This window comes from Salvia splendens, chromosome 14 (genome assembly GCF_004379255.2).
Source record: "Salvia splendens isolate huo1 chromosome 14, SspV2, whole genome shotgun sequence".
NCBI lineage: Eukaryota > Viridiplantae > Streptophyta > Magnoliopsida > Lamiales > Lamiaceae > Salvia > Salvia splendens.
The window spans coordinates 12,061,043-12,072,654 of NC_056045.1; the positions used below are offsets into that span (position 1 = coordinate 12,061,043).

Sequence of the window (11,612 nt, forward strand, 5' to 3'; positions counted from 1 at the left end):
ACATCAAATCTGCTTAAACTAGGCGAAATGAAATGAAAACACGTAAACTAGGCATGAAATTTAATCAATCTTGCTTAGATTCACGGCGGAAGCTTAATCCACTCCGGATCCAAGCGATCCGAACCCAACAACAGACAAAATCGACTCTACAACTCCGGTTTTCACAGATCTATCCCTATCAACTCCGAATTCCAACAATCACAAACATCTCCACAACACCAGCGAACTCAACTCTCCGATTCATCAACAAACAGACTCCGATCACCCAGATCCAACCACAACCTGCATAAATTCAGAAAACAATTGCGAAACCCATTCAAAACAAGTAAACTAACTCAAATTCCAGAAGATCATAGCAGCAAAACCAGAAATCAACATCATCGACATAACTGAAAATAAAACTTGCATAAAAGACGGAATAAATGGTAAAAACAACCAGAGGTCCGAGCTTCGAACAGCAAAGCTCGGCGAAATCAGTAAAGTACGAAAATGGAAATTAAATTGTTTCTTCGCCCCACAGAAGGACGGTGTTGCAACCCAATCGAAAACGTGAGAAAGCTAGATGTGAACCCAAGGTACGTCAGCCTGAATCTCCCTACGAAAAGAACCCAAGTGTGTGAAAAGTTAACTAAGCTACATGCTGTTAGCGAGGCCTCCAACCGAGAAGGTCCCTCCAGCGTGCATGCTTCTCCCTTTTATAGATGCGGACGTAACCTTCTAGAGTCTTCGAAGAAATCTCTATTGTACCCTTCAACTCCGAGGTTTCCTCCGTCAAGCAATTTTTCGCACATTGTTCACTTATCCGCCAGTTTCCTCAGGCGTGTGATTACCGCCTTCCCTTCCTGGACCTGGCGGATTCCTTCCTACACACCTGGCTTAAAACAAGTGTTAGACCCTGTAAATTCACGAATTTTTCCCGTAGACCTATGCATGAAATTAGCCTTATGAAACTGCTCACACTTAAACCATGCTTGTCCTCAAGTATGAAAGACAAGAAAAAAGAAATAAGGCAAATTTCAATGCACGGTTCCCAAGAACGACTCTATAAACAAGTCACTAACACAAAAACAGACTCCTAGACCTAGACAACTACAGATTCAGAAAAGAAAATATAAAACACACAAAGAACACAAAACACAACAAATAAGCATGCACTAGTTTCAACGTTTAGGCAACGGTCCCCACAAGCTTAAGTTCTCTCTGATTGTCTACAGTCTTCAAATCCTCCCTCTTCCTTCGTCGACCTAAACGGTCCGTCAGTTTGTCAAGAAGCCTATGGATTTCCTAGCGGTTAGGTTCGCTCGATCGCTTATTCCTCACCAGGGATGTTAGGACCAAAACGCTCCAAAGTTAAAGTTACACCACTGATGCGATGGGTTACGAGAGTTTCTCCTTTCTATCATCTCTTTTTTTATTTATTTATTTTTTTTCTAGGTCAGGTAATTTTTATTCTTCTTTTTTTTCCCTTTTTTTTTCCCTGGACTTCGTCTAGCTTATACCTCCCCCCTTTTTTTCAATTTTCTCCTCCCCTGGACTTCGTCCAGCTTATACCTCCTTTTCCTGGACTTCGTCCAGCTTATACCAACAGTTCTTGACTTCGTCCAGCTTATTCCTCCATAACCCATTTTTCCTCCTTTGTACTCTACTCCCTAAGCATCAAGTGGCTGCCCATTTTTACATGTTAGCTCAAAGTGTTTAGGCTTATAACTCACTTTTATAGTAGGGCTGCACAGCTAGGTTATCTAAAGCATCCTCTATCGTCCTCACTTCATCCAAACCGCTTTTGGTTTATTAAGGAAAAGGGCATCAAAGTTGACGTATATTATTTCTTCAATTGCTCTTACTAAAGGAATTTTTGCCTTATTGTATCCACTAGCTCATGCAACACGCAAAAATAAAATAAAATAAAATAAAATAAACTGAAGACTCTAAGACTCTTATTTACATACTCCACCTATTCCCTCCCCCTCCCACTTCACTCAAGCTTGTCCCCAAGCTATCCTAGTGAAGGGGGGAAACAGGGAAGTATGAACAACACAAAACAGACCATAAAATGAACAAACAACATGCTAAAAACAAAACAAACTTCTCACACTTAGACCGTACACCGGGCTAAGTGGGAGAAAGTTCAATAACTCAATCCAAACATGCAAAAACGGCACAACCCCTTCTCACACTTAGACCAAAGAATGGGCTAAGTGTGGGAAATTGAAACACATAAGTACAGAACAAGCATACTGGCACAGAAAAAACAAAAACAGAAAGCAATGAAAGATGAAAAGTAAAAGTTACTTGGGTTGGGGGGGTTCAATTCGGGGTCTGGCCCCCTCGGGAGCCAGACTTGGGCGACACGGCCTGTTGGGTCACCTTAGCTTTCTTTCTCGCCGGCGATTCCGGCCTCTCTGTCGTCTCTACTGTCTGTAGTCTTCTTCAGGGTCACGGATTTGGGGATTGATTTCACAGTCACGGGCTTGCTGGTAGACGGGACGGTTAGAGGTTTTGTCGGTTGGGAAAGCTTTTGAAGAGGTAAACTTCCCTGCCCCAGCGATTCCGAAGTGCTCCCAGGTCCAGGAAGCAACTCTGGTGCGTCTGGGAACTTCCTTCTAAACATTTTGCCATCGTCATCATCAGTGCGACGGCCTCCATCATCTTCTCAGTATACTTGGCTGATGTAGCCACTAGATCGGAAACACGCCCTTTAAGAGCCACGATCTCTTCCCTAACTTGCCCAACTTCCATTCGCATGTTGTGTACTTCTGTTCTTACTCCCATGACCTCCTTCCGTACTCTCTCACTTTCAGCACTGTCCTTTCCTTTGCCCCGTAGGGCCACGATCTCTTCTCTCACCATTTTAATTTCGGATCTCATCCATCCGACTTCTTTCCTCATTTCTTCAACTTCCACGACTGATCTTCTGGCTTCATCCACATTAGCAATTTCCTTCACTCCCGCCACCTCTTGCTCCTGTTTGATCTGGGCTTTCGACTTACCAACTTCATAAAAATAGACATCCCTCCCGTGCGTGATTAGCAGCCCCTTGTTGAAGAAGTAATCCATGTTGAAAACCTCTGGGGGTAGACACATCTTCACTTCTCGGTAGGACTTGTGGATCTTCATGGTCACATTCCGCTGTAGATAAGCCCCGAGAAGATGGCATGTGTATAGATGCCGGGAAGGGTTGGCAGTTACTTGGTGGCAGGCTTGGGCTAACCAGTAGTCCAAGTGGACACGTACACCCGTGGCCATGCATCAGGTAAAGTATAAGTCGGGAGTCGTCAATGCGTTGTTAGTTGTGCCCATCAGATTATAGCTAATGAAGGTTTGGGCGAACCTCAGGATACTGTTCTCGATATGGTGGGCCTTCGAAAAACTAGTTTTAAATTGACCCACCCTCGGGTGGGTCAAGAACTCCCATGCGCTCTGCGCTTTGAAACCTGGCGTGAACTTTGGTGGGCCGACCATTCTCTCGTTCCATAATCCTTCGTCATCTTCTGTACACGTCAGCAGACCCATCCGTAAGGTCCACTCACGGATGCTCATCACATGTTCTTTGGTGAAGAGCCGGAAGTTAATGGAATCGGCATCCAAGTCTGTGGTAGATTTAAACCGAAAAGTCGAGAAAAATTCCCGGGCCAAGTCTATTGGAACCTCAAGGGTGCTATGTTTTAGCAACCAGTCAAAGCCGATTGCCTCTATATACCCCCGAAATTCATCGTTGCTCAAGATCTCCTTTAGTTCCGCCGAGTCATACATCTTCCCGGACTTAGCAACCTTCCTAAACCACTCTTCTCCGTGTATATTGCTGTGCGTTTTGGATCCGCGAACTTCCTCATCTCGTTCAGCAGCTCTTTAGTAATCCAGATTTCTTTCGGCTCAAAGTTGAGCTCCACCTCTTGTTCTTCTTCGGAGTCACTGGACCCATCAGGGCTTCCGGACTCAGCAGCGTACGGTACCTTAGCAGGTGGAGGGAGAGAGGGTTCAACGGACTTCCCCTTTGCTTTCTTGGTCGAGGAAGGAGCAATCTGTTTTCCTTTCCTCTTCCTCTCGACCGCGTGTCGGCGCTCCTCTTTGTCGCTCTCCCCATCAGTAGGTCTAGGAGAGTTTACCTGGTCAGGAGCTGCAGGCTCTAGATCTAGCGACCCTGCTTCTGTCCGCGGGACGTGTTCCTCTATTTTATCACGTAAACCTCAACGAGCTTGCCTCCTTGCTTCCCGTGCGTTAACTGGTGAATCGGTCCCATCGGGGACATCAGTCAGATCTACCATCAAAGTCATCCCGTCGCCGTCGGGTTCTTGTTCAGCATCAGCAACGAGGGCTTCTCCCTTGTCAGACATAAAAGGGGTCGCCCCCTTGAGATAAACAGGGGACTCTACCCCAACCAACTCTTGTTCAACGTGGGCTTCAATACCCACGGACTTCTCAGGGGTTTCCCCCTCTTTGACATCTTCCTCAACAGTTAGGGCTTCGGCGCCCTCAACCACTTCTGGGGTTTCCCCCGCTAATTTTCTATTAGAATTTAGGGCTTCGTCGCCCTCTGGAACATCACTACCAACAACTGGGGTTCCCCCCCTCCAAACTTTTCCAAAACAGGGGATTCCCCCTCTGTACGACTATCAGCAACAACAGAAAGATCCACACCCACAGATTCTGGTAGGGTTTCTTTCTCCACAAAATCCACGGTGGCAAACACAGGGTTCACCCCCTCAGGAACTCCAACTACTTCATCATTTAAAATAGGGGATTCCCTCTCAGCGACAGAATCTAACCTGGGTTCACTTACAGCCAATAATCCCAGCCCTGCCGCCAGATCTGCTTCTTCTTCATGCTTTTCTACGGTGGCTGTCTCCGAGACGACAGTGTCAGGTTCTGCGACGGCTTCCGGTTGGGATGTTGAAACCCCTGAAGTTTTCGGTGGGGGTGGTATGGCAGATGTTGAAACGGACGGTATAGATTTCCCCATCACAGCCGTGAACATGGCAAATGCCTCCATCGCCTTTTCTGGCCCCCCAAATTTTTGTAGGAGGTCAGCCATGAACGCCACTGTATTAGAATCGGCGGGTCCTGAAGTACTTCCGGCACCCTGTTTGTTGTCCATGAAGAATGCTGCAAAATTTTCACAGAAACTCGGACGGAATTTTCTCGATTAGGGTTAGAGAAAGAAAACCTAAAGAGAAATTTTGGGGATTTTCGAATGTAGAGAGAGAGTGAGTAATGAAAAATAAAAAGCAGCACACGGTTATTAGCTGATGGGTATGGACGAGGACGGTTTTGCAGGTATGACGCTAGCAACCGTACGTCTCCTCATAAAGGTGCCCCTTTAGTTTTTTTTTTTTGAAATCCGAACCGGTGCCAATTCTCTCCAATGTTTTGCTCCTCAACTCCCTGCCCCAGTAGATACTCTCTGCAGAACTACACAAAAAAAGAATCAAACTAGAAAAATGCAACGCCAGACCCCCCAGGTCTAGGATATGACAATATCAAAAACATTCCCAAGGAGTCTGGTATTTCGAAAATATTTTTGGAAGATTATTTTTTTCTGATTTGTTTGGGTTTTCTTGATTTAAGGAAAACAATTAAATATTTACAAATTGTGTTCAAGTGTTCTCACGATTCCTAGGTCAGGTCATGGTAAAACTTCTTGGATACTGGACCTGGGAAGTCCTTAAGAACACTCTCTTCCTAGACCGATCAGGCGATATCAGGGAGTGCACGTAGTGGCATTTCGTCCACTACAGACAGCTCCGAGTTATCCATAAATACCTTCACACGATGACCGTTGACAAGAAAAGGAGTTGAGTTTGAAGCACTTCCCTGGATCTCTACTGCTCTATTTGCACGAAGACTCACAATAGTGTATGGTCCAGTCCATTTGGACTTCAGCTTACCAGGCATTAACTTGAGCCGGGATTGGAACAGGAGAACTTTCTGCCCAACTTGCAGTTCCTTGGTCCGGAGATTCTTATCATGCCAAAGCTTGGTCTTTTCTTTGTACCACATCGCTGATTCGTAAGACTCAAGCCTCAATTCTTCCAACTCCTGGAGCTGCAGTTTCCTCTCTCCCTCACAGGCTTGAGGATTCATATTAATCTCCTTGACTGCCCAGTAGGCCCTATGCTCAATTCACACCGGCAAGTGATACATCTTGCCGAATACTAACCTGTAAGGAGACATTCCAATGGGCGTTTTATATGCTGTTTTGTATGCCCATAGTGCGTCATCAAGTCTCTTACTCCAGTCCTTCCTTGACGGATTAACCGTCTTTTCCAGAATCGCTTTGATTTCCCTGTTTGATATTTTAGCTTGCCCATTTGATTGAGGATGATATGGTGTGGAAAGGCGATGGTGAACTCCGTACTTTCTCATTAGAGCTTCAATAATCCGGTTACGGAAATGCGTCCCATTATCAGATATTATAGCTCTGGGCACTCCGTACCTGTTAAAGATGTTAGCTCTAAGAAATTTCGCTACCTCTTTAGCTTCACACGATGTGGTCGCCTTGGCCTCTATCCACTTTGAAACATAATCAACTGCCACAAGTATGTATGCGTTCCCGTATGAAGACGGAAATGGACCCATGAAATCCATTCCCCAGACATCGAAAATCTAACACACAATCACTGGAACTTGTGGCATTTCGTCCCACCTGGAGATTTCCCCTGTCTGTTGACACCTCTCATAGTTCTGGCAAAACTTGAAAGCATCCTTATGCAATGTAGGCCAGTAAAAACCACTATCTAACAACTTCCTTGCATTCTTCCTAGGTCCAAAGTGACCTCCACAAGCTAGGGCATGGCAATGGTTCAGCACATCCCTTTGTTCCCATTCTGGTATGCATCTTCTAATCACTTGGCCAGCTCCCATTTTCCACAAATACGGGTCGTCCCAGAAATATTACTTGGCCTCGCTTTTGAGCTTCATCCTCTGGGCCCGGGAAATTTCCTGCGAACTGGGCACCTCTCCAGTGACCAAGTAGTTTGTCAAATCTGCGAACCATGGCTCATCGTTTAGACGACATTTTCCTCTCTCAGAATCTCCTGGATCTGTTAACGCCATGATCTTTTCCCAATTGACGGGTGTAGGAAGTTCTCATAAATAGTACAGATGTTCCTCGGGGAATGCATCTGGAATTGCTTCCTCGGTCTCCCCTTGAAAAATACGACTCAAGTGGTCAGCCACTTTGTTCTCAGTTCCTTTCTTATCCTTGACCTCCCAATCAAATTCTTGTAAAAGTAACACCCAATGGATTAATCTTGGTTTGGACTCCTTCTTCGCCAGCAGGTACTTAATGGCCGCGTGGTCTGTGAAAACGATCACCTTCTGTGGTGTCATAATTCTTCTGAGCTTGATTCAGTGTCTTGGATGCATAAAAAATCACGTAGCTTTTCCCATCAACTTATTGACCTAGCACCGCTCCCACGGCGTAGTCGCTTGTGTCGCACATGATCTCAAAGGGTAGATTCCAGTCGGGCGCTCTAATAATGGGAGCAGAAACTAACCTATCCTTGAACAACTGAAAAGCTTTTTTGCACTCCTCATCGAAAACAAACTCCACATCGTTATGCAATAAGTGAGTGAGTGGTTGAGCAATTCTCGCAAAATCCTTTATAAACCTCCTATAAAATCCTGCATGCCCTAGGAATCCTCTCACCTCTTTCTGATTCGTCGGGTAAGGCAGTTTTGAGATAACATCGATTTTTGCTTGATCTACCTGTATGCCTCTTTCCGATACCACATGCCCTAGGACAATTCCTTCGGGGACCATAAAGTGGCATTTCTCGAAATTCAAAACCAAGTGCTTCTCCTGACACCTCCTCAGCACTACATCCAAACTTGCCTAACACGAGTCAAATGAATTCCCCTGCACAGGGAAGTCATCCATAAAAATCTCGATGCAATCCTCCAGGAGATCCGAGAAGATACTCATCATACACCGCTGAAAGGTGCCTGGCGCATTGCACAGACCAAACGACATCCGTCTATAAGCATACGTTCCAAAGGGACACGTGAAAGTTGTCTTCTCCTGGTCCTTGGGATCCACATAGATTTGAAAATACCCACTATATCCATCCAGGAAGCAGAAATATTGCTTGCCTGTCAACCTCTCCAACATCTGGTCAATGAAAGGTAACGAGAAGTGATCCTTCTTAGTAGCCTCGTTGTCACGACCACATCTCCCTAGTAAAAGAAAGTGTAGCTATATCGCGACTAAAACTTACTGAAGCTGTCTCGACTCATCATAAGATGCTTAGATCAAAGGAAAACATTGTCTAAAATGTATTGAGGGTACAAATCATACTGAATCAGAGTAGTTATGGAACAATTGTCTTTGCTGAAAGCAAGTTCTAAAATTTGCGCAACGGAAGAGTACCAAGACAGATGTAATATGTATGAAGACATACTACACCAGCTATCCTTCTGCTTATTTAGTCTTCTGTCCCAACACCTCCTCGGCTTCGACAACCATCAACCTGCACATTAAGAAAAACAAAATGCAGGGCTGAGTACTTGATGCACTCAGTGGGCTCATGCCGAAAACTGTTTTCTTTTAGTTGTCAGCCAAGCTGAGTGAACGCGGGGTTTTACTGAAAATCTATCCCGGTCACTAAAATCTGTTATTTCTTTCTGAAATAGACTGCAATCATTTAAACTTTTAATGAAATGCCATATCAGCTGCGTGAATCGGGAATGTGGCCACATTCCACGACCACTGGGCCGGCCAACCTGGCGTTAGCTCACGACCCACGAACCGTCCAACCTGGCGCTAGCTCACGGTCCCTATGTGTACACTAGTCCGAGTAGGATTTACTGACCTACTGGGATCCGAATTCGATTTACCAGATAGGCAACCACAAAATAAAACATGGCATGACAACTCATTCAAATAATCATGTTTTCATATAAATACGCTTTAAAAGAAAGAGGAGAAAGAAGCCCACCTCGTTCGCTTAAACTCTTTCAAACGGGCGCTTCCTGACTTGAGATTACTCGTCGTGCGACGACGTTCCTTTACAAAATTTAATATACTTAAATTAGGCTTTAAGAAACTATTTATCTTGCATGTATGCATGCCTAAGCGTGTGCTTATTATTTTACTTCTTGCTAAATCTTTCATTAAATCAGCGATTTAATTTATTCTGAGTCTGGCCGATCTGTTCGGGTATAATAAATTCCTGACTTATTTTCTTTAAGTATCTTGAAATACTTACTTGGACTAATAAAAGTCCGCTTTAATTATTTATTGGATTAAGGTATCATAACGGCTAATATTTTCATGGCTCAAGAGATTAAATTCCATGGCCCAAAATTCAGGATCTTGTGGCCCGATATAAAACTAACCTGGCCGAACTAATTATCTTGCTCACACAAGTCCATCCCATAAATAAATTAGGAGCCCAACTAACAACTCATACTCCTTTCCATCGGTCCCTTCACAAAAAAAAGGTGGCCCAACTTTATTTAATTCCTAGGCCCAAATGAATAAAGAATTTGGCCGAATTACTACCCCATCTCCATCGGCTAACACCCTCTCATTTCACATTTCATTCCTTCCCCATCTTCACAAATTTCCCAAACGAAACCCTAGCCTCCATCGGCACCGCCCTTGAAATTTCGTCATCTCTCTCCACGCCGACCGTCTGTTATTCCGGCGGGGAGGCTCAAGGCGTCGCCATTTCTGCTTCACCACATCTCTGACCTCACGGCTCTCCCTCGTAGTCAGCGACGAGCTGCCTCCTTCTCGGCGTTTCCTCTGTGCCATCGGAGCTCGCCCTTCTTCCTCGTCTCTGTCGCTTGGAAACCCCTTTCTCAACTCAATTTCAGAAGCTAATTTAGGAATGGAGAAGACCCTACCCTCCTCCTTTCCTCTCGTCACATCCAACTATCACCATCGTTCACCTCCGTCTTCGGTGATACCCATCGCGTTCTATCGCGTGGGGAGTTGAGTTGGCAATCGTGTGGATTTCCACAACCTTGGTGACGCCAGGGCGCCGCTGTCGTTTCGCCACCGGAGTAGCTGCTGCCCCGCAGGCAGCTCACAGCTTCTGCCGACCTCATACGCTCATCCGTCGGCAAGTTCGGAGCCTTCCTTTGTCTCCGCCGGCAATGCTCGCTGTCGCCACCGCCCATGAGCCATGCCGCTTCCTCGGCAAAAGCTAAGTCTCCAGTTCTTTTACATTTAGCTAATAACGTGTTTTTTTTCTTAAATTCATGGCATCATGAGACTCAGGCTTGAGGGCAAGCTGAGCAAATTAGTTTCTAAGCTTGAACACAGTGGTACCAATCTTATCTTGTGTTATATTGTATTCTGATGTATATGGTGAAATTTTAGCATGCTGTGCTCTAGAGTTTCTGCTGTGAAACCATTTTTGATCACGAAAACTGATCATGCCGTGACTTCTAGTGTAAGATGTGTTTATATGATGGCATGGTTCGTGTCTGAGTTTGAGAGGAAGGTGGATGTTTACCTTCTTTGCTCTGCTCCAGCTTCTGCTCCTAGCCTCGGTTCTCCTCAGCCTTTATCTTGCTGATTTGTGTTGATATGTGATGATAAAGAGAGGAAATGGAACCTAGGGGTGGCATTTATAGGAGCTTGTAACCGAAAGCTGCAACAACTTGTTGTTTGACTGGCAAAAGGCCTTAAAGCTGCCCTATGTTGGTTGATTCCTCCCTGCAGCTTGCAGGCCGTGTACTTGTGAAATTATGGTGGCTGCCACATAGCCTCAGTTTCTGGCTGTCCTTTATGCTGAAATTTAACCGAAAATGGCTCTATGTGGGGGTTTTAGCACTTGGTTCATTTGTTGCTTTTGTTGGTTTAGGGCAGGTGTACCACAATTGACTGATTTTCCTTGCCAATGGCAGGTATGAATGGAGGGGTACAAGCTGCAAGTTCTCAGCTTTGCAGTGTGCGACTGGTGGAGTGAGATCTGCCGGCTATGCTTGCCTTTTCCAGCCAATCCTTCTCCCATTTTCTGAAAGGTGAGGTTCCTCTTCCCTTTTCCAACACAGGGTGTTAGTTTGTCTTTTACACCATGCATCTATAACCCCACCTAATGTGTTTTTCGGTCTGTTCTCTTTTTTCTTTTTTTTTGGTTAGGTATTGGCAGCGCTCAAGGCTAGCTACCGAGGTTGCTTCCCTCGTGGTCTCGCCCTATCGGACTTTCTGGAATCTGGGTCGAGACATCCCGGTGACGAAGGCCAACGTAGTTTGTTAGGGATTTCTAAATGTAATAGTGTAGCTCGACTCTTATTTTCATTTTTCATGTAGACCAGTCTCTGAAATCTTTAATATTTATTCATTTCAAGCATTTGCCCTTTATTAGCTTGAAGTTCTTTATTGTGTTTATATTTTTATTCAAGGAGTAAAAATACTCTTTCATTCTTTGTCTAAAAATCAAATGTTTATTTTCCAATTTCTCGAGAATCTAAGTCTTGGCTATTACACTCGTTCAGCTTCCGGTAGTCAATACACATCCTCCACCCAGTAACAAGTCGAGTGGGGACCAACTTATTTTTATCATTCTTAACCACCTGTATTCCTGACTTCTTTGGTACCATATGTACTGGACTAACCCATTCACTGTCTGGTATGGAATATATGATTCCTAGGGATAGCA

General features: G+C 44.9%; 1 long non-coding RNA gene across 1 annotated transcript; it reads left to right on the forward strand.

Moving 5' to 3' along the window:
- The first annotated feature begins 9,501 nt into the window (after positions 1–9,501).
- Positions 9,502–11,314, forward strand: LOC121765556. Its single transcript, XR_006042844.1, has 2 exons — positions 9,502–10,974; positions 11,093–11,314. It is a non-coding gene; the product is annotated as an uncharacterized LOC121765556 (long non-coding RNA).
- Positions 11,315–11,612: the final 298 nt, after the last annotated feature.